At 23.4% G+C, this 23,804-nt stretch overlaps 1 protein-coding gene across 1 annotated transcript in view; it reads right to left on the reverse strand.

Annotated features, from left to right (window-relative positions):
• Positions 1–23,804, reverse strand: part of LOC136977833 (suppressor of lurcher protein 1-like) — a 338,075-nt gene that overhangs the window by 241,627 nt on the left and 72,644 nt on the right. Inside the window, exon 2 of the mRNA XM_067273420.1 lies at positions 14,127–14,205. The gene's annotated coding sequence lies outside the window, so the exon portion shown is untranslated. The remainder of the gene's footprint in view (positions 1–14,126; positions 14,206–23,804) is intronic.

A 23,804-nucleotide genomic window follows, 5' to 3' on the forward strand; every position in this document is an offset into this window, starting at 1 on the left:
GAATTAGATAGTTTACTATAATTTTATATATTTAATTGTTATGGAGAAATACATAAAACTTTATAAACTCAAGTTAAATCTTACTTCAAGTGTAATATATTCGCGTTAAGTAGTAATATTTAACTTGAAAAATTATATTTGAAAGTTTTGTATATCCTCGTTAAATAAACAATGGAACAATTCTAATTGATTTATTTCAATTGTTGAATTTAATAAATTATATTTTTATATCTTTATGCTTTTAATGAATAAGTTCACTATATATTTGAGCAAATGATTTTTACTCTGACTACTATTCTAAAAGTCATTAAATTCACGTAAGTACTTTAAATATTTTAAAAAAATTATTTTTTCCTTTATAATATACATTTTCCTTATGTTAAAATAAGAAAAGAACATTAATTTTATATAAGAAGAATCCCTTTTAATACATTCCTCCGAGATATTTACTCTCCTTCCATTTGTTTAATTATTGTGACATTGATACGTCTCATTACTGAAAATCTTTTCTAATACAACGTATTGTTTCATGTAATCTTGAGATACATTCATCTTCTCCTAATAACCTGCATATAGTCTTTCGGTCATTGAAACCAGTTATCATTTTATTTGATAGTTCTGAAAATAATATATAGACAGACTAATATAAGTTGTTCCAAAAGTTGTCATGCGGTTGCTTCCAACGAATTGATTAACACACAACTTCTCTGTTCCAACTAAAAAATAATAATAATATATTTCGATCAACTGACTTGGGGCACTATACATTAATTGTTTCTCATAAGATATTAACTATTTCGTGCTTGCTACTCACTCCCCGTGTAAATTATCGACTTTTTAATATTAATAACGTTGCTCGATATGTTAATTATGTAATAATCTATCAAGTTTTCATTTATACATTAAGTAATATATTGCTGACGAAAATTATCATTAAGTGGTTAACTCTGTTTTTATCCATATTTTCATTGTTTATGTTGGAAAATATTATTACTATTTTTTCTTTACTGTAATTGCATTTTCTTTTAGTAATCTCAATGCATTAGCTTCATTGGTACTTATAATTGGTTTAGGAAATGGAGACATTAGCTGAAACAATAAGAAAGCAATCATTGCATTGTTTATAGACGTGTTTTCTTTTCTGTTTCTTTCTCTTCTACGTTCCAGATTCAAAATCTCTTATTTAATTTGAAGGTCGTATTATGAAGAAACTTTGCCAAAATATCAGCAATTACGTTAAACTTGCCAAAGTACATTACTTATTCTAAATTCTAAATAACGGAACTCCTTCATTTCTTCCTCTTAAAATGACATTAAAATTAATTACAATAAACACATGAGTGGCTCAAACGTCAATTAACAGTTTTAACCTTGAATTTTTAAACTAAAAATGCATTTTGAAATGGAAAAGAGACGACAATTAATACTTAAAAATACGGATTTTATAATTTGAAGTAACACGTTTTCGAATAATAATAATAATAATAATGGTGCAAACTTCAGTGACATTTGCTCTTAAAGACGTCGATAATAGAGCGTTTGAAACTTAACTGACGAGTAGGTAAAGAAAAATTATACTCGTCGTAAATGACACGTGATTTATTAAAACTGACGTTTTGGGGGTGTACTTTGATAAAATAATAAATCATAAGTATTAAGAATTGTACTTCTTTCTACATTTTGTATCTTTCATTGTCAGAAAACAGCAATAATCGATGTAAGATACAAGGAGAAAAATCTGTGTGTTGAGTAGGAGTGTTTGAGAAACGTGAAGTGTCTAAAATGTGGCGAATTCAATACTTAAATTCGAAAAATTGAGGACAGATTATTGCTTTATATAATTATAACAACAATTAAAATTAATTCTAGACGAAAAGCGCATAAATTCTGTGATTTTATCATTAATTATTTTCATTTATAATTTCTTTCTTTTAAGTAAAATAATATAATTTTCATCCTTTTAATTGAATTTTAATTAAAACAACCATTTGAATTCTCGATTCTATTATTCATTTTCCAATTAAAATTACTATTTATGTATTTTTATCTACAGTAAATGAATTTTTCGTTCATATTACTTATAATAATTATTTTAAATCTTAATTTTATAACCAAAAAAAAAAATTTATTATTTCTCGTTATAAATATAAAGATTCGTTAAATTAATTATAGAATTAATCCTCTTTAATGTTAAATATGAGAAATATTAATTAAATTACTTTTAATTTCAGGCAAGTCTTTTGATAAAAAGCTTTTACACAGAGAAGAATTTCAAGCATATTTTTCATAAAATTAATGAAACAACATAAATTATAAATCTAAAATTGAATTTTTCAGACAAAGAATATATATATATTTTTTTTAATTTCAAAAATATTTAATCATATCAAGAAAGTTGAGAAACAATATATATATATATATAATATTACTAATGTAAATTTCTAGGAAAAGACTTCATGGAAAAATAAAAATACAAGAAAACTTGTGAAAGAATATTTCCCATCGACTAATTGGGAATTATGAATAATACATGATGACAGAAAGAAGAAAGACTTGAATAATTTATAATCATTGATATGATATTTAAAATAGTTTCGAGAATTTAAAATCGCTGCAAATACAAAATAAGTTAAGAATTTTACAAGATTATAAATCTTTTTTACTGTAATTTCTTTCTTGTTTTTATTTTTAGGAAAGTGCATTTAAATTATAAATAATATTGTATCTTTTCCAAAGTTATTTGATCTTTCTTACTGTTAGATTGTATAAAGAATTACAAATTTTGTTTTTACCTTTTAAAAATGATTTTATGAAGAAATAAAACTAATTTATTCTGCATTTTAATAATAAATTTTTTTAATAATTAGAAGGAGTACAAATGTAATATACAGGTATCTTAAAGTAATAAAGATTGTATTATTAAATATATATATATTTTTTATAATTCATTAAATTCCACACGTTATAATATAATATACGAACTTTTACTTTTATACATTTATAAATGTCACAAATTATAAATAATTTTCAAATGTGTATATATTGTATATAAGTGTAATGATTAACAGATAAAATTCATGAAGTAAACTCTGCCATCTGGCGTTTTAAATATGAACTAATAACACTTTCATCACCCCATTTTCTCAATTCTATTTCACTTTAATACATATCCTGATATTTTTATTCTATGTCTGTATCAGAAATATACTTTTGAAAACACTTTGTACATTGAATTTTCGACTTTGCTGAGTGATTGAGTTATTTGTAAGTTATATTTTTCATAACACTAAAAAGTTTTTATAGTAAAAATTCAAAAATTTCAATCAATCTTCAAAACAAATAATCAAATTCTTTCATAAATACAAAAGAAAATTTTATATATCACTTCTGAACGTTAAAAAAAATGTTAGATTCTTCAACTTCATACGTAGACTATATACAAGAAGTGTTTTTATATATATAAACATTCATTTTTTATTTAATAATTATGATTTTATATACCAGTGTTTATAACAATAAATTACAATATTCAAAGTTACAATTACAATAAAAATTAATTACAATATTCAATACCAAAAAACCTATTTCTTTTTTTGAATTTGTAAACAGTAAAAACATAAAAAGTTTTCAACACATTCGAGAAGTTTTATATATAAAACTTTATATATATATATATATAATATAGCAAGTTTTTTTATATATTTTTTTCTAAGCTTTAAAACTAAGGTATACCAACAAATTGCATTTCGGACGGAAGTATATTTTTTGAATTTTTCTTCTGTTTCTTAACAATTTTCTGAAACAAATGCAATTTGCTTGGCACAAACTTGTCTTTTCCATGATAGAAAAGATTGGATTTGCTGCGAATGGCAAGAATCTTGTTCTCCGAGTCTTGGTGGGAGAGAACATGGAATCGATAGAAGTCCTTGCTTGTCGCTACAGTCTGTCTAACAGAGCATATAAATCAACCTTTGCGCGACTTAAAAGCTATCAATGAACCAAATTCTAACAGAACTAAGAGAAAAAACTGTTTTCCATTAATACTCGACTCCATTCTCTTATCTTTTTTATTCTATTAAATCAAAAATTCTTCTTCTTTTTTTCTTTTACTTTCATATTATCTCGGCTATTTATGTGATGAAATTTGAACGACTTTTCAAATGTAATTTCTAAATAGCTTTAGATAAGAAATTCTAATTTCCGTTTGTTATTTTTTTTATTTAAAAAAATCTATTGTTTTGTATCTCTTAATTACAATAAATCTCGTTTAATTATAATTTACTAATGCGAATCATAATTTTGGACTATTATCTATGATTATGATCTATATATAATTGTGTGTAGAGATGAGCATCGAGTAAATGATTTTTTTTTTTTTTTTACTTTTTTCAACCTTAGAAATGGCAGAAATGCTTTAAGTTTATAATAAAATATTAAGATATATATAAAATTAAATTCTATATATATATTTTTTAAATTATTTGTATCATCCTTTCCTAAATCTTGAGGTATTAATTAAGCTTCTGCATCTTTAGAAATCACCAGAAAAATCATAATTTTATTACGATTTAAGCTTAAAAATGATTTAGAATTGTAATAAAGTATTTAATTTTATACATTTTCTAATTATTAAAATTATTTTTCCTTAAATTTTAAAATATTAACATTGCAAAATTCATTCATCTTGACCACGTTCAGACTTAACTACAGATTTTCTTAAGATTTTAACGTATAAATTATTTAGGATAAATCTGTTTTAAATCTGTAATAAAATATTCAATTTATATTATATATTTCTAATTATTTAAAGTATAACTTTTTTCTTCTGAATTTTCAAATATTAACAACCTAAGATTGATTCATCTTCTCCACGTTTAGACTTTTAACTACAGAAACTAATGACTTCTTAGAAATTTTATTTAATTATTCATTACTCGAAAGAAGTAAACTTTAATGCTTTTATAAATTTTTAAGTACAAGTTCCATCCATTTATTATTGAGGTATAAGTAAATGATAATTTTAGATTAGGAGAAAAAAAATGGGGGGTAAGAAAGAATAATTATTTCTAATAAATCATTCGAATGTCATACTAAAATTGAAATATCATTTTCTTTGATTTTTTTTTTCTTTTTCCTTACTAAATTTATGTTATATTTAATGGAAAGTTGTGTTTAATATTTTATAAAACGAATAATAATTATTATTAATGAATGGGGAAATATCAGTAACGTTTCTTCTTATTAAAAAAATAGTTTTAATAATTATTGATAGTTTATAAATAAGAAAATAAATTAAGTTACACCGTGTTGCATTTTTTAAGAATTAAATATGTAATGTTTTTTTATTTTAAAAAAAAAACAGAATATTAATAATCATTTTAAAAAAAAATTGCATGAATTGTTTCTGTAGAATAATAAATGAGACCCGACGTACTTTCAGTTTTATTTATTTAATTTTTTTTATAAAAATACTAATTAAAGTATAACTTAAATTTATATTTATTTATTTAAAAAAAAAACACGAAAGAATTTCTTAATATTAAAAAATATTTATAAAAAATTCCCTTATATTCATTTTTTCTGTATTTTTTAAGGCATAAGTCTTCAAAAAATACAAATAAAATTATGTGAGATGAAAATCTAGTTACATTTTTATAATAATAATAATAATAAAATAAATAATTAAAAAATGGAAAAAAAAATTTAAATTTAAGAATATTTTTCTTGAATTTATATTAGTTTTAGAAGTATAAAATAAAGATTAATTTACAAAAATACGAATTTTTTATTTTAAATTTTAAATAATGGCAGAGTAGAAATTGAATTTTGACTTGTAATAACTCTCTTCATAATAATTTGCTTATAAATAAATAATAAAATTGATTTATCCTTATAAATCTTTAGTTTCATAGCTTAAATCTTTAATATTCCTATCAAAATATTGATTTTTATTTATTAAATTTATAATTTCTTCGTTTATTTTCAGCGTGTTTTTAAAGGAAAACAATAAAAAAAATCAAGTTGGGATTATGAACGACAAAAACGGTTGTTTTCTATAGAATTTCTTAAAAATTAGAGCATCATAGATTTCTATATTGTATCCATTTAATATCATCTATAAGCTTTTGCCAAGCGTATCGAAAAGAATTGATAAAGTTCGACGCCCTATCAGTGAAGATAAACAGTTTTTCATGGAAAAAGGAGAATAGTATCTCAACAGAATGGCTTTTCTAATACGATAATACCGTCGAATGTTTATTTTTCTTCGTTGATCCTTAAAGGGACAATTAAACAGGAAAAAAAAATAGAAATTAAAGTCGATTCAATTGCTTTTATACGTCTCTTTAACAAAAGAAATGCTATATATTTACAAAATACAATTATAAAAAATGAAATTTGGATTTATCGTTTAAAATAATAATAATAATAATAAATATTGTAAAGATTTCTGAATTACATTTAAGTTTTGTTCTTTAAAAATTCAAAATTAGATTTGTTTATCCTTTTTACGTTTAAAAATGTTTTATTTTCGAATAGAAATTTAATCAATTTTTGCAAATTCAAGCCATGAAACGATAGATAATCAGTTTATAGGAAAAAATGCTTCCCAACGAGATGATCGCAAACTACATTTCTAATTAATGCTGAATCCTTTTAACACTCTAAAAGAGTTTGCCAATTGAAAAGGTTGAAAAGGTTGAAAAGCTCAATTGATGTGGTAATCGAATATAATGTGACTTGATTCAATATTTGTGTGATAAATACGAAATACTTTTCATGTTCTCTTAGAGAAGAATTGAAATTATTAGTGTTATTTTATACATTTTTAGAGTCATAATGTAATAAATATATAAGAGAGTTTGCTGTTAAAATAAGAGCACGATTCTACTAATAGCTAGATTCATTCCTATTCCTACAACGAAAACACTTACTTAACGATAAATATCACTCAAATGTTATATTATATTCTTCTCTGTTCTCAATTTAAATTGAATTTTTCGCATTTTTCGAAGATTTTACTTTCATGTTCATTGAGTGAATTAAATCTTTTAGTCATAACTTTTCTAAATATTATTTTTAACAAGACCAGAATAAATTATAGAATGAAGAAAATCTACAAAACTTTCCAACTTCTCTTGTAAATTAATCTTATTTAAAATAAGTTATATAAATTTAATACTTTACAATACATTTTTGAAGATTAATTTTAGTAAATAAATTATGTTCTTTTCTTATATTTCTAATGAAAATTTATAAATAATAATTAGATAATTTATACCTTAAATATAACTTTTGATCTTGTTTCTGTAGCGATTATCGTATCTGTCTTCTCAACGTATACTGACTTAATATTCATTCATCAACATTTTCTCCTGACAGCTGTAACTGGTTGCATTTCCTTCTGTCAGAAATACATAGAAGACAACCTGGTAAAATGATCGTTTATCATACTTTAAGTTGTCTAAGATTTGCTCTATACTCGTTGTCATCTCTACACTAATGTTTTTTTTTCCTTCTTCTTTCTTTTCTTGTAAGTTTACAGAAAGAGGAAAAATAAATTTTAGAAATATGTGAGCAGAAAACTCTTATACGATTGCTGATGACGTTATAATTTCTGAAATTTTCTTTATATTTCGGTTGGATCTTCTACTTTTTTTGGCCCGAAGCAAAAGAGAAATCTCTAAGGATTTGATTTCTTTAGGTTGCTTCTCCTTTTCCGTGGGATGCTGATGTGTCATCCTGCATAAACATAAAGGAAATATGTTATGTAGGGAGAACATTTGCCCGGGGTTGCACACGACTCGGTTTAACAGCAATTGCCTATAACGGAAGTTTTTCTAGAGAAGTTTGTATTTCAAACCGTTTCCATTAAAGTAAATGTTATAGTTTGTTCTAAGAATATCAGAAAAATAGCAAAAGGATTTATTAATGGTTTGTCTATACTTGTATTGATGTGCACTTTCATGCGTTGATATATACATATATCAAAATGCTGCCCACGGGGTTATTTTTATTGACAGGAAATTTTCGTATTTTGCATATTTCAAGGTTTTATATATATATATATTGTTTTTATAGTTTTACAATTTTTAAATTTGTAAATTTTATGTTGGTACTTGTTCAAGATATAATAATAATAATAATAATAACAACAAATCATTACTGAAGTTACATATTTAAATTGAAATAAGTATATACGATTGTACAGAATAAAAAAAATTATATAATTTTTTAAAAAACTTTTTACATTTTTCTAGCTTAAGAGATGTTTTTTATCGTAAAAAATAACAATAAAATGACTTTAGAAGGTAAGTTTAGTTTCGATATAAGCAAAAGTTTAGGTTTTTTTTAAATAAAATATTAAAATTTATACGTATTTTTCAAGCAATAATTTTGAGTAAAATTGTTTAAGAAATGTTTAGGCAGATAATTAGAAAGATACAAAAATATTTGAAAAAAAATATATTTATTTTTCTTAATAATAAATATAAAAAGATAAATACTAATAAATACTAAATAAAAAAATTGTGTGAATAATTCAACAAAATAATTTTAAATATTAAAGTTAAGACGAAGAGAATATTCTTTAATAATATTTAACAAATTCCTTAAATAATTTTACTTCACTTCTATTTAAAATACTTCCAGCTTCAGTTATACTTCTGTTATTTTTATATTTCAATTTAATTCGCCGGCAATTACTTAATTTGTAATTAAAATTAAATTACTATAGAATTTTATTAACTCATCCTTTTATAAAATAATGAGTTTGAAGGCAGAAACAGGATTCAATTTTAATAAATCTTATTAAAACTTCGCTTAAAGAAACGACTTTTGAAACTTGTTTCAGTTACGAATTTAGGAGACGAAACTTATGACTGGCTACAATAATAATAATAATAATAATAAGAGAAAATTTTATTATCTAATCCATTGCCTTAATGAATTATAATGATTTATAAACTTATTTATTATTAAATAAAAAAGTAAAAATTCGGTTAGGATTCAGTTTTCATGCATGAAGTCACTTTTGATTCGTACACGAAGCAGTAAAGTTAACATCATTGAATTGGATAAAAATCCGACATACGTTTAAGGGAAAATAAATCGGGATGAGTTGCCTGTATTAAGGTGATTTCCAGTTGACCGCCTTACCACCTTTAGTGTTGTAGTCACGGTAACGAAGTTTGCACACTTTGTTCCCAGCAAACGACTTCCAATTACGAAGGAGGAAGGGCGTAGAAAACCTAATTGAAACCTCTTGAACAGCGTAGAATCTTACAAAAACATATTTTCTTCCTACTCTAATATTAACTCAACTGATATCATTTATCAACCTTAAAAATAACAAGGAAATTAATTACCTAACACTCGATAAGACTATAAAAAAATTAAATAAAACTTAATAAACAATTTCATTTTCCTTCAATTAATATTTCACCAACGATCGTTTGCTAATTTTATTATTATAATTTCTTTTTTTTTCTCTTCTAGAAATTCCGAATTCTAATTAAGTTTAATTAATTCAAGAAAAGAAAAATTCTTCATATTTTCTAAAAGGAGGAAAAACAAAAAAAAAACAAAAAAAAATTATTTCTCACTTTCATGTAAAATCGCTTAAAACACGGTATAATTCATGTAAATGATAATTTACCTTGTTTAATCACTTATAATTAGAGATTGAATTTGACTATAATAATATATATTAAAATATATACAGTTTTTCCTGAATAAATTTTTATTGAAATTTAAAAATAAATAAATAAATAAAAATTGAATGTTTCCAAAATGAGAAGGTTTTTCAATATCTGCTTTAAAAATAAAAAAGCGGAAGAGAAAGAAGAAGAAAAAAAACATATTGGAATAAAACATCCGAAAATTACATTCTTCTCGAAGCAATAGCCAACATCTTTATCCTTCAGATCTCTCCAAGTTACAAGATTTGCATGGACAAAATAGGATTTGAGGAGAAGTCCTTGAAAAGGCTCGACTTCACACCACATTCACGCTGATACGCCTTTGAAGAAGAGAATGGCATGAGGCATTCCAATTAAGATCGACTGGAGATGACTTTCTTTGTAAGGATTGTAAATTCTGAAAAGTGGAAAAGATGCCATGGAAACGAACAAATGAAAAATAAAAATAAAAAAGAATAAAGTAGAGAAAAATATTCTTATAAGAGATATATCAGTGACAGTAAAATGCCGTAAGCATAAATATTAATTTAAGAAAACTGTCAGATTATAAAAATGCTTTTAATGTAATTTAATTTACTCGTTTTTATTAAATCATCCGAAATAAGATATTGATTTAATTATGTAGTAAGCATGCATTAATCCAACTGTTGTCGTGGAGATACTGACTTTTCTCATTAGAATCCCTTCTTCAATTACTGTACTTCGACTCATCTCTGTCTATGCCACTTCAATCTACTCTAATAATCTTACTTCCCTGTTACAAGTCTCTTTAAACAATTTGCATCAAACTAAAGTTTATAAATTTTTAAATTTAACACTTATAAAACGATAAAAGAATAAATTTTCTAAATAATTTTTCCTCTCTTGTGTTTAAATTATCGTTTAATAATAATTTAAATAAAATAGACTGACAAAATAATTTTAGTATAACATCATAATAATTATGAATCATTGTAAAAGTATAATTTTATTTCTATCATTATCATTATCATTTTAAGAGAATTTTCTTTACATAAATATAATCATCTTTTGATTTCAAGTTCAATTTTAAATTTGAAAATAAATCTAATGATATCATTTCCAAATGGATAAATTATATTGCAATTTTTTCCCCTATAAATTATTTATTTAGGTTAATATATATTTTCAAATTATTATTATTATTATTAAGGATATTAAATTAATTTATAATTTATATATATATATTCATTTCGTGTTTAGAATATTTCTAATAAAATAGATGATGATATTTTCATTAAATACTCAATTTTTACTGTATTTTATATATTCAATTCTAAATTTTTACATTATTTAATCACTTTTTAACATTATAAACGTTAAAAATTTGTTGTAAAACTAAATCAACTTATACTTTTTACGATATTACAACAGTTACTAATTATTAAAAAACTTTATAATTAATTCTTTAAATATTTATTTAAATAAGATTTCAATTTATTATAAATGTCAAGTATCATATAATATTCTTGAATGTATTAATAGTTTAGATATTAATCACATAAAAAATAATGATTGTAGAAAATGATTAGCATTCAACATAATCATTCTAAATCATAATATCTTAAAATATGATATAATTTTCTCGAAAAAATAATTTCATTTTTTAACTCCAGATATTCATTACATCAAGACATATTTATGACTAGAGTATTTCTATAGCAAGGAAGACAAAAATAAAGAAAATAAAAAAAAAGAAAAAACACAAATTACAGTTACTGAAGAAAATTGATTGCAGCAATTTCCTTCAACGTATTTAGCTTTATTTTCAAAGAGAAAAATAAAATAAAAAAATTCTAAATTGCTATAAATTGTGATTTGAAGTATCCCAATTAAAAGGAGACAATCTGATAGGTTAAAATAAAAAATATATAAATTTATATATACTTTTATATATATATATATATATATATATAGATCGTTAAGTTAACTTACACTTGTATCTTCACAAGAATTCATTTTTTTTTCCTTTTATAATAAATTTTACTGTAAAGATCGACGTGCAAATGCGCTTTTTTTTATTATTATACTTCAGTAAACTTATTGGGGAAAAGTAAGTCGAAATGAGATAATAAAAATTCAATTGGAAAAGCAAAGATTTACAAGCGCCTGTGAATAAAACTCATGACCTAACTTCAATTAAGTACAATAAACCTAATAAGAAAAGAAGAGTTAAAAGTAACAACTAAAAATATATTTTAAGTTCATTCGAAAATGGGATATTGGAAAGTTGAATCTAATTTAAATAGAATATTGGCTTTGGCAGTACTTTTAAATAAATCCATTCTAATTTAATTTCTATTTTTGCTTAACGTTAAAAAATATACATTAAAAAAAATTCTTTTATTAAATGCTCCATTAAGTTTGTATTTTTTTACATTAAAAAAAATTTTTTTAAATGTAATTTTTATATAAATAAATAAATTTATATATTTTAAAATATAATTTTATTCGATTTTAACGTGTTTAAAGTATATGTAATTTTTTATTCCTTACGTACAGTAGTTTTAAATTGCATAAAATATTAAAACGTTCCTGTATTAGATAGAGCAAATGTAAGTAAGAGAGATTGTTTTCTTCTCAAATAGAGCAGCAGAACATACAAAACCAATACTTGTTCGAGGAATAGGAAATAATAGATATTCCTATATTTTCCAATTCTTCTTCAGCTGATGTGTCTTCCACCTATCGATCTTTACCAACTTGTTCAGCGTGGGGAGTTCGAGGTTTGCACTGTTCTGTCGATATGATTCTGCACTAGATTACTTGCCACCAAGATTGGGTCAGCGGTAGAGAGGCATGTCAAATAGGATGTCCACTAAGTCGCTGTGATCTTTACTGACCCGAAAATCATGCTTCTCGACCAATAAGAGAATTCACAGCCTTATCGAAATTGAGACAAAGTGTCCTCCCATTTATCCTTTTATAGAAGCGATGGTATTTGATTATAACTAAAAAGTGATAAATTTAAGTAACTTAAGCGTGGATCTAAACTGACATGGTTGAAGAGATAATTTGCACAAAATAAGATAAATTCGCATTGATAACTGGGATAAATCATTGTCAGTCTCATCACTGAATAAGATTCTTAGCCATTGAGCTGCTTATTTAAAAAATTCTTTAAATAAATTTCGTATAAATACAATAAATATAAATTTTGTCCATTTATAAATGCCCCAATGAGGCATTTATAAATGATAAAGAATAATAATTTTTATTATTATATACGAGCACTACAAGTTAGAATTATTGACAAATGAAAAATTAAATTAAAATAATTTTTATGATGTAATTTAATTTTTAAAGCTAAACAAGTAAATTTAATTATTTAAATTTATAAACTTTCCTATATGTAATTCATTAAATACAAAATCAAAAAATCGTTAAAGTAAGTGAAAGAATTTCTTGTATAAGAAGTGAAATGTAAGAGAATAAAAATGGATATTTCAAAACGTATCTCTTATTCTACACTCAATTACCAAGTTATGAAGAATACTTGAAAATACAAATTTTCAAGATTTTATACCCTTAACTAAAAGTAATGAAATATAAAATCGTTACAGTTGTGTGTTAATCAGTATAAAATGCCTTAGTGACGACAACGCGATTGCAGGAAAATTAAACAGGAAATTTAATTACCCTGTTTACAAAAGAGGTTTTAGTTACTAGCGATAAAAGTTGATTTGGTAAAGTCGGTTGATTGTTTTAAGTTTACAAAAGAGTTCTTTCCATCCAGTAATTGGACTTTGTGAGAAAACGCCAAGAACACACGTCTTTATTTCCCAAGTCAACCGAATCTTTTCTAATTTGTTTCACCAAGTTAAGAAATCATTTTGTATCTTTTGTGTAAGGAAAATTTTCAAAGTAAAACTTTATTTGCATCCTAAAATAATTTCATGACACACTAATTCCATTCTTCGTAAAATTTTCGAGTAATTATTAAATATATAATGTATTAACTTCGGTTTTCTTTAATTTAATGGAGACAGTGGTATATAATATAATCTCAATGCGCGTGGTCTTTTTGTGTAGATTTTCTACACGCGAAAAGTGATATATATATATATAACCGAATTTGAAACAATTTTATGAGAGTCTGTTGCTTACTTTGAAAGGAAAAATGAGTTATTTGTTAAACAAACCATAATGACAAAAACGCCACTACTTCAGTTATGTTGGCTGACTATGACATTTCTAGTACGAACCCGGAAGTGATTGATGAGTAAGGCGGAGGAAAAACGGGCCACAGAAGCACATGAACAGGGTAAAGATCCCATGTCCAGTTGGCAAAGATGGTGATTTATGATTGTTTGACGGTAAATGTTGTAACAGTACCACGCATGGAGTAAGTCGATCCGAATACTAACAAAAAAAAAATTACTGAGTAGTCTGTGGAACGAACAGACTTACCCGAAGTTCTTGTCTGTCTACCGTCAGAGCTCCACGAGCACGTCCATCTGTTCCACACCCTGATGACTTCTTTGTATGGCTGTAGAGAAGAAAAGCAATCGTTTAGTCAATGATCGAATCGCCTCGCCTTGTCAAAGGATCTCTCAAATCATTTCTACCCTGTTCTTTATAAGGCAATATGAAGAACTGATATACTTTAATCTGTTTTATTACCAATTTTCTAAATTTATAAAACTATAATCTGTTTAAAATTTAAAAGAATTTCTTTTATTAATAATCGAAATCCATTTTTTAAAATAAGATTTTACTCAAATAATCAAGATGCTTGATTAGTTTCAATGTACCAAAAAACTTAGTATAATGTATTTTTATCAGAAAAATTTTCAGATAAAAACATTCTTGTATGAAATTATATTATACGAAATAATAATATAACGGGTGATACAAATATATATATATGTATATGTATAAAATTCCGAGATAAGAGTGCTTGTCTATACACGTGTCTATGATATTCAGTAGTTAGTAATAAAAATAGTAATAAAATATTTCCACTTCAAATATTACTTTTAAAATGTTTTATATTAAAGCAAAATATATATTTATTTATATATATTATTTTTTTATATACTTTTATTAAATTGAAATATAAAATTTAAGATTTAATGTTTTTCAATAGGTCGATTTGAATTTTTATTTTATTACTGTAGTATAATAATTCGATTCTGAGATTAGAAATTTCAAAGAATTCGTGGATTTTTTTTTCAAATAAAATATAAATGTTTTCATAATTTTTATAATAATAAAGTTTGAATTTTTGTAATGAAAATTTTCTTTAAAAATCTCAACAATTGTGAGAAGTAATTTTGTCTCTTTTTTTAAAGTTGAAATCTTTTGTACTTGACATTCCAGAATCTTTTACTAACTTTTCTATAAAATAATGGTTTTTGTTGATGGAATCTGAATGAATCGTGTGTATTTTCAACCACACAATTTCTATTCTTTTTTAATTATTTTATTTCTTAATTGAAGATAGTAATAAATAATATAAATCAACTATAAATATATATTTTAAATTTTAATAATTTATTAAATTTCTACACTTTAAAAACTTACAAATAAATTATAAATATATATATATATATATTTTAAATTATTAATAATATATTTAATTTTACTTGAATTATTTAATATTTTTAAAATAAAAGACGGGTTACTTTGGCATTCGTACTTAAATTAAAAGTTGTTAAATATATAATAATTTTCATTTATTTATATTCTATTAAATTGATTAATTGTTATGTAAATACGGTATAAATTTAATTATTTTTTCCACAAATTATGCAATTTCGGAGGAAGAAAATGGTTTGAACGTTTGTTAACACGATCCGAACACTTCCACATCTTTACATACCTGTAATTCATTTTAAATACTAAACATTATAAAATCTATATAATTTATATTTTTAAAAATTACATTGTAAATGTATAAAAAATATTTTTTTTCCTACACATAATAATTAAAATTTATCAAAATTTATCTGTTTTCATGCTACAATTTTTTAAATGTTTTTCAATATCAATTTTCCGTGCATTCGAAATTTACTTTGACTTTTTATAATTAAACTACATAAAAAATATATAAAATGAATTAAAAGAATATAATAGTAAACTACATTTGATCCACATTTAAAATTTGACTCATCAAATGTCCTTTATGAACATTATCGATTCCCTGTTTGTCCGATGGAAAGATTTCCGATATTGACCATTCTCTGTGTACTAGAACATTGCCAAATAACGTAAAATTTTTGGCATGATTCTAATTTCTTAACTATTTATTAAAGAAATAATTTAACAATAACTTTTAATAGCATATTGAATCGTCGTTTAAAGTATTCAATTATAAACATGAAGTAATTTCACGTAAAAAAAGACAAGTATAAAATTTAATATTTAAGCCTTATACAAATATATTCCTCTCCGAGTAATAATTAATTAATATCAATTAAAATTTCACAATATATACATATACATATTTTTTCAATATATGGATTCTATAGCAAGTTACACGTAAGACAATTTGTTCCTGTAAAATTTCAAATATTATAAATTTTTTTTCTGTATTTTCTGTTTTGATATTTACTTTCAAATATATATCTCGATAGAAGTCGACTTTTATAAAATCAATATGATAATGCAGATTTTAAAGATATAAGAAACCAAACCGTTATTGTCTTCAACGAAAATCGCATAAAATCGATTGAAAGCAGCAGTTTCAAAATGGCCACTTGCTGTCACTTTCACAGTTGAAATTTGCTGTTGGCAGTCGTCTTTCTGATCTTTTTCCTTCATCCAGCACGTGATCAGAAAGTTAAAAAATGTTCTACTTTTGTTGCCTTTGGTGTAATAAAAATTTTCTTTATTCACTACAGATTTTTTAAATGATTATTGTTAACATTCTAAAGCTTCATAAAGAAAGAGAAAATGCGAAAGTATTTTTACTGTCAATTCGTAAAAGGATTCTTTGTATAATTCTTAATATCTAGATTTAATTACTCAATTATATCTGTCAATGAAATTTATATTGATACAAGGGAAAGAATATTTCCGAAGCGGTAACTGCGCTGTAATTAATTCAATTTAGTATGGGTTTATTATATGAGATTATATTTCTTTGTGAGACGATTGTTCGATTTAATGTAATGATACCAGAAAAGTTGCGACATAAATTCAATAATTGAATAAAATTCTGCAACTTTTAATGGATGTTTTTATTATTTATTTATTTCTTAAACTTATGTTTTACTTTTAGAAATAAATTTTATACTTTTTAAATATTGAATAATGTTTCAGATGAAAGGTTAAAAATTTTTTTATGTAACTTATATATATATATAGTTTTTAAGTCGATCATCTCCAGGTGTTTATCACAATGAGATGCAGTTATATATTTCTACTCTACTTTTACATTATTTTCGATAAAAATAAAGAATAAATTTAATATATATATCTACAGTTCACATCGAAAAATGATACTTTAAAAATCGCATTTTCAACAATTGTATCGGATTATTTCCTAAAGAAGAAATCCGAAAATACTTTTTCGGTTGTGTTCTTCGTTCGCTTGGTTACTTTTTAATAAACCCATTAGAGATTTATTATGAAAAAATTCTTGTAATATTAGAACAACATATGATCCTCATCCAGAATATAAAAAACTAAGAAAAAAATAATAATAACTTTAGTAATAAGCCAACTGCAAGAGTAACTGAAACTGGTCTGAAACTCCAGACTTGGTTTATAATCTCCTTACCAAGAGTTCTATTGAGAAAGACAGTGGGAGAAAAATAGTAAAGAGATAAAAAATAAATAAATAAAAAACTAAGAAAACATTCCCCTGAAGGTTGTTAGTGTGTGTCATTTTATCGTGTGACGCACTTATATGTCTTACGAGTTTATGGGTTATTTTATTAGTACAACTGATTGAAGAACGAACTTTCACTGTTAAATGAATGATCTTAGAATTCTTTGTGAAACGTTTTCTAACTTGTGACGACTTTTTTGCGAATGGCAAGTTATAAAATAGAATTGTTTCGAGAATCAAGAATCAGTTGATAAAAGAAACAGCATTTTTATCTCAAATTATCAGTACGATAGCGATCACAGTTTGAATTTACTTCTACAATAGCGTGTAACTTTTAAATCGAAGTAATATTTTAACATTTAAAATGTGTTATGTTATATAGAGTAAATAATATACAGTAAAACCGGTAGAAAATACAATTGAAATGTTTCCGTTTTGAACAGCTCCGATTTCCATATATTTCTAATTTAAAACATGATATAACCGCAAAAAATTATTGTATAATTTTTTTTATATTTTAAACTATATTTACTTTATCTTAGCATAAATAATGTTCTCTATCTGTATTAGAATATTGCTTATCTTAAAGTAAAACAATCTGTAAATGACCAAGTTTTGTTACTTTGACAATTGATAGATCGTCTAAGATTTTGGATCATTCCAACACCTGCAGTTCTTAATTTTAATTTAAAACTTGATATATTTGATAGATATTTTGATATCTTACTTTAATTGATAAGTAACATCAATTTATTTAAGTTTATTATAAAAACGATCACATAAATCCTACCCGTATAGGTTAACAGTCCTAATAAACTTCTTAGAATGCAATATTTTTACTCAAATCTTATCACACAGTAACATATTTTACATTTAAAGACGTGACTCGGTGCTATATAACTAATTTCCTGTGAAAGTTACTGTAAATTCCCTAATGTAACTATCTGATTTTCCATTCAGTTAGAACATCCAAACATTCAAATATAACTAAATCAATTAAATTTATAGAGAAATCATGATTTAAATTTTAATCTATGTGTTTTCGTTGTAAATAATTTACGTTTTAATAATTTTTTAAAAATGTTTTATAGTTTTAGAATGTAAAAATAAGTTAAATTATCGTATAGATTTTAAAATTATATTAATAAATTTTATATGTAACGGGGATTAAAATTTTAGTAATTTATTCAAAATAAATTTTACAAACACGTAACGAATCTGGTGTGACGAAAATTCAATTTAAGAACTGTTATGATCAGGTATTGGCAATCTTTGAAGAGGTGTCGTGTAGATAGCTAATATGTTTATCAATATTGGTTTAATAATTTATCAAATGAATACTGATAGACTGAATAACATGGAAGAACAAGAAAATCTTGTACAACAGCTGAACAAGAGAATGATAAAGGCTTTAGAGAATGAACATTTTGTAGCGGCACACAAATGTTGAATCACACGTGATTTATTAAAAGAATGTTAAGATATACCAAGCTTATATCGACATGAGAAAATCACATCTGTACAGTAATTCGTCTTTTCAATCGTAATCCATATTTTATAGTTTTTCTACATATATATTTATAGATAAATGTAGAGAATTATATGTTTTATGTTCAGTCCACCTAATAAATTATTTATATATAATTTCTATACTTTGCGGCAAACTGATACAAATCTTTTAAAAATGTGTGTATTTTTCAGAAAATATACAAGTTGGCTTGCCACATTTTACTCGTATAATTAAAAATATTCAAAAATCAACTTATGAAACTAATTTTTAACCTTAGTTTTTGAATATTTGTATATTTAAATATAAAATAAAGTTTGAAAATTAATATAAATCAACATTTCAATTTTTCAAATAAATTATTTCTGAAAATATTTAAAATATTCTAAAAACTTTTTTATAGGAATGCAAATATTATATTTTCATAGCTGACAATTTAAATTTTAACTTTTTAAAATTAGTTTTGCATTATATAAATATTTTTGGGGAAAAAATTTTTTTAAATGCAAATATATATTAAGTTTCTTATTATAATATTTTTTTAATATTTTAAAATTACAAAAATAAATTATTTTGTAAATTTTGTCGAGGTTTGATTGTACTTATATACAGTCAAACCTCGATATACCGCCATATTAAGCAGTGTTACTCTTGTAAAACCACAATTAATACGTGTAGATGGATCTTTCCCATGTACAGTACAGTACTGTCTGTATATTATATTAGGAAGCCTTCAATATCTGTGTATTGTGAATAGAATTATTAGAACAAACTCCATTGATTTCTAAATTCTCAAACTCAAACCTGTGTTTAAATTTCACTACTATAAAGTGTGTATCACTGTGCTCTTTTCGCATTAAGAGAAAGCATCGGCACTTAAATAAGAGGCGAGATTCTCAAAATAAATTACGCACGAGAGATTTAAATACAAGTGTAATCAGAAAAAAAGTATATAACACTGTAGGTTACACATTTTTGGTTTCATTTTCTAATTTAAGAATCCTGTCCCTTCGCTAAATGTTAATACATTCCTGCAAAACCTTCTTGTAAAGCAAGCCACCATGGAAATTTTGCTGATTTCATGACACATTGCATACAATTCTTATTGCATTCTTATAAAAATATATATATATATAATTATTAATATATTATTTAAAGTTTAATTTGTTTATTTATTTATTACATAAATATATTTATAATATTATGCATTCTAAAATTAAACTGTAATAAAATCAATAAAAACTTACCGTAAACATTAATTTAAAAAAAAAGAAAAAGGAAAATCTTATTTAAAAGTAAATAGCTATTGGCGAATAAAATTTACTACATTGAAAAGATAATTAACCTTTAGTAAAAGTAAATAACCGATATAAAGAATAATTTCTACAAAATAATTATTTTATGAGAAAAATAATCAGCTTATTCAGTAGTAAATAGCCTTTAGCTACTGTTTTCCAACTTGATTGTTAAAATAGATATACATTTTTTATTATTATTTTTTAATTCAAAAACTTATTTTATATGTAATCATTTTGTTGGTTTTAAGATTTTAAGATGAAATTAATTTTGTTAATTCCACCTTAACACGAAACGAAACTTTTTGATTAAATAATTCAATCATTACAAAAATTTGTCGAAATTTAAGATTTGTATAAATTATCTATTGATTAAGTGAAGCGAAAAGTAAACATAATTTTTTCAATAATTAAATTTTATCAATATTTTAATGATAAATATTAAAAGTAAACATTTTATTTAATATTTTTAACTATAATTATCAGCATTTTCTGTGGCTATGCCTTCATTTCGGTCCATTATATCACTAGGCACCGTTGTAAACCGAGAATACTTTATAATTCTTAGATATAAAATATAATTTTAATTAATATTTAAAAAATTGGTTTATATTTCATCGTATCTTTAAAATAAATATTACATAAATAGTTTATTTTAATATAAATAATAATAGCTACACGTACTGTATAAACATTAAAAATGTGTTGTTATAATAAATTTTTAAAAAATTAAATCATACTTTATCAATATAAAATCTAATAAGTTATACTTATAAAAAAATAGAATAAAATATTTTTTAAGTAAAAGTTTTATAAATTATTAATTTTTAAAGAAAATTTCAATTATTAATGTAATTGTCTTTATTTATAAATATTAAAATAAAATTTGTTTATAAATTAAAACAAATATAAAATGTTACAATTTTAAAAATTAATTTATGTAAAAGTTTTTACTTTTACATAAATTTATTTATTCGAATAAATATAAAACTAATTTGTTAATGTTACCTATGGTGCCAAAATGGCGGCTCGTCTCTGATTCCAGCAAACAGTGGGAATTCACGTTCTAACCTAACCTAACCTATTCTAATAAATTACCATAATTATTATCAACCAAATTATTAGAATAGGTTAGGTTAGAACGTAAATTCCCACTGTTTTCTTTCTTCTGTTTGCTGGAATCAGAGACGAGCCGCCATTTTGATACCATAGGTAACATTAACCAACTAATTAAAAATTTAATTTTAAATGAAACGGGTAAAGATATATTTGTATTATTATAAATATATTCTTAAGTGTATCTTTATAGATCTTTTCATATAACCTCTATAAATTTTACTAAGCAATCTGAAAAAAATTACAATACTGTATTATATAAATTTCGTATAGGTTGTCCATAACTCATATAATTATATGAGTACTTATAAAAGATTTAATATCCGAAGTAGAATATAAATCGTTCGATATATGTGAATTTAGAATTTTATCAATAAATTTTCATCATTTCTTTGTTCCATAAACTTATCAAAATTCGTTCAGTCAATGTAAAGTTATATGGCAAACTGAATGTCCAAGGATCTTGGCATATAACCTCACAGAAGAAACAGGACTTGAGTGCCTCTAAAATCAATTTCCTTTAAAATGTGATATTGGCTTATTATCTTTCAATGCGTTTAAAACTGTAATTTATTTAAAAATATATTTTAAGTTTATAATCGATTAATCTTTAATGAAATTTCGAACTGAGTAAAGTAACTTACCCATGGTGATAACACGAGAATTTTCTTTTCAAATAAAATAAGTACTCTGCATTTATTTCTTTAGGTTATTTTAATATTGAATATTGGATTTATTTATTCTTAATATTATTCGATATTTTAATAAATTATTATTTTTTAATTACTCTAATTGATAATACACTTAGAGTTTCGATAAACAGAAAAACAATTCTGTTCAATAATTTTTGAATTGATTTGAATTAAGATTTATAAAGAGTTTAGTTACATTATGTATTTTTAAATAAAAGACTTATAAATAAGGAGGATGTTGAAGAGGAGGAGATATAGAAGACGAAGACGATCATCTTCTCCACCTCAATTATTTAATAAATTAAAAAAATAATATTGTAAACTTCGACGAATATATAACGAATTCGATTTTATAATTGAAAAATAAAACTTTTAAATCTCTGTGTATATATATCAAAGCGCTAAAATGCCAAGATGAAATTGTTAATTTTAGATTAGGTACTGTATAGATAATCGAAAGAAGAAAAGTAAAGTAACATGATGTAGAACATAAATATTTCCAATATCACCTTAGGTCTCACCAATGCGAAAAGATAGCAGAGTGGAAAAGTATCCTTTACTACTGAAGAGTATTTTGGGAGATAGAAATAGAAGTAAAATGAAAATAGATAGGATTGGATTTCTAGCTAGGTTAAAGTTGTTCGAGTTTCACTTGAAATAACTTAGAGATCGAGTGCAAAATAGAAGATATAAAGAGAAGTAAAACGGAAATTAACACCATTCTAATAATTTAAAGAAAAGAAAAAGAAGAAGTAGAATATATATATATGTTTTCTTCGGGTTATTTTAGTTTTTCACTATATATATAGCGAAAAACTAAAATAACACGAAGAAAACAGAAAAATTACTAATTCAATACTTCTATATCTTTTTATTTAATTAATATTACGAAATATACAAAATAAATATATTTAATTTAATTATTTATCTATATATATATTAACATTAATATGTAATTTAATAGACAATTTAATATAGATACTATTTTATTAAATTTTTAAATAATTTCTTAAAATAATATTTTATTAATATATAAAATTATAGTTTATTTTGTATATTTTCCTTGAAAAGTTACAAAAAATATTATGAAAGTAAACCTTAGAAAATTAGTTTCGCTTTGAAATTTACGATTCTATATAATTATTTTTTTTTAAATTGAATTTTAATCCTTGTAATTTCTAAGAAAATTATATATTATAATAAAATAAAAAAACTAAATAGCTTACATATAAACATATTATTATATTATTTTAAAAGATTTATTTATCAATTAAATCACTTAATGAAATTTATTTTAAGAAATATTTTTATAAAGTTTTTTTTTATAAAGGATGTTAAATTTCTGAATGAAAAAATTTATTTATTTAAAAAAAAATATACAAAAATGCTGGTAAGAACTTAATATCGATTTTTAAAATGTTTTAAAATTGTAATAAAAGCAATTCAATATAAGCAAATTCAGTGGCATTTACTATATTAATTTAAAAATAAATAAAAGGAAAAAAAATAGCCTCAGTTTCATCAATTGGTTTATTTTACAGACGAATAGAATATCTATTATTTCTTAAGAATGTAGACTGAATGATGAAAACATAATATATAATTCTAAATTATAATCCGATGGGATTACATTCTCCATCTTGTTCAGTTATTCCATCTACTATGTTATTCTGTTGATCCATTTGCCAAAAGCATATGGGA

Source organism: Centruroides vittatus, unplaced genomic scaffold (genome assembly GCF_030686945.1).
Source record: "Centruroides vittatus isolate TY-2023 unplaced genomic scaffold, ASM3068694v2 contig_476, whole genome shotgun sequence".
Classification (NCBI taxonomy): Eukaryota; Metazoa; Arthropoda; class Arachnida; order Scorpiones; family Buthidae; genus Centruroides; species Centruroides vittatus.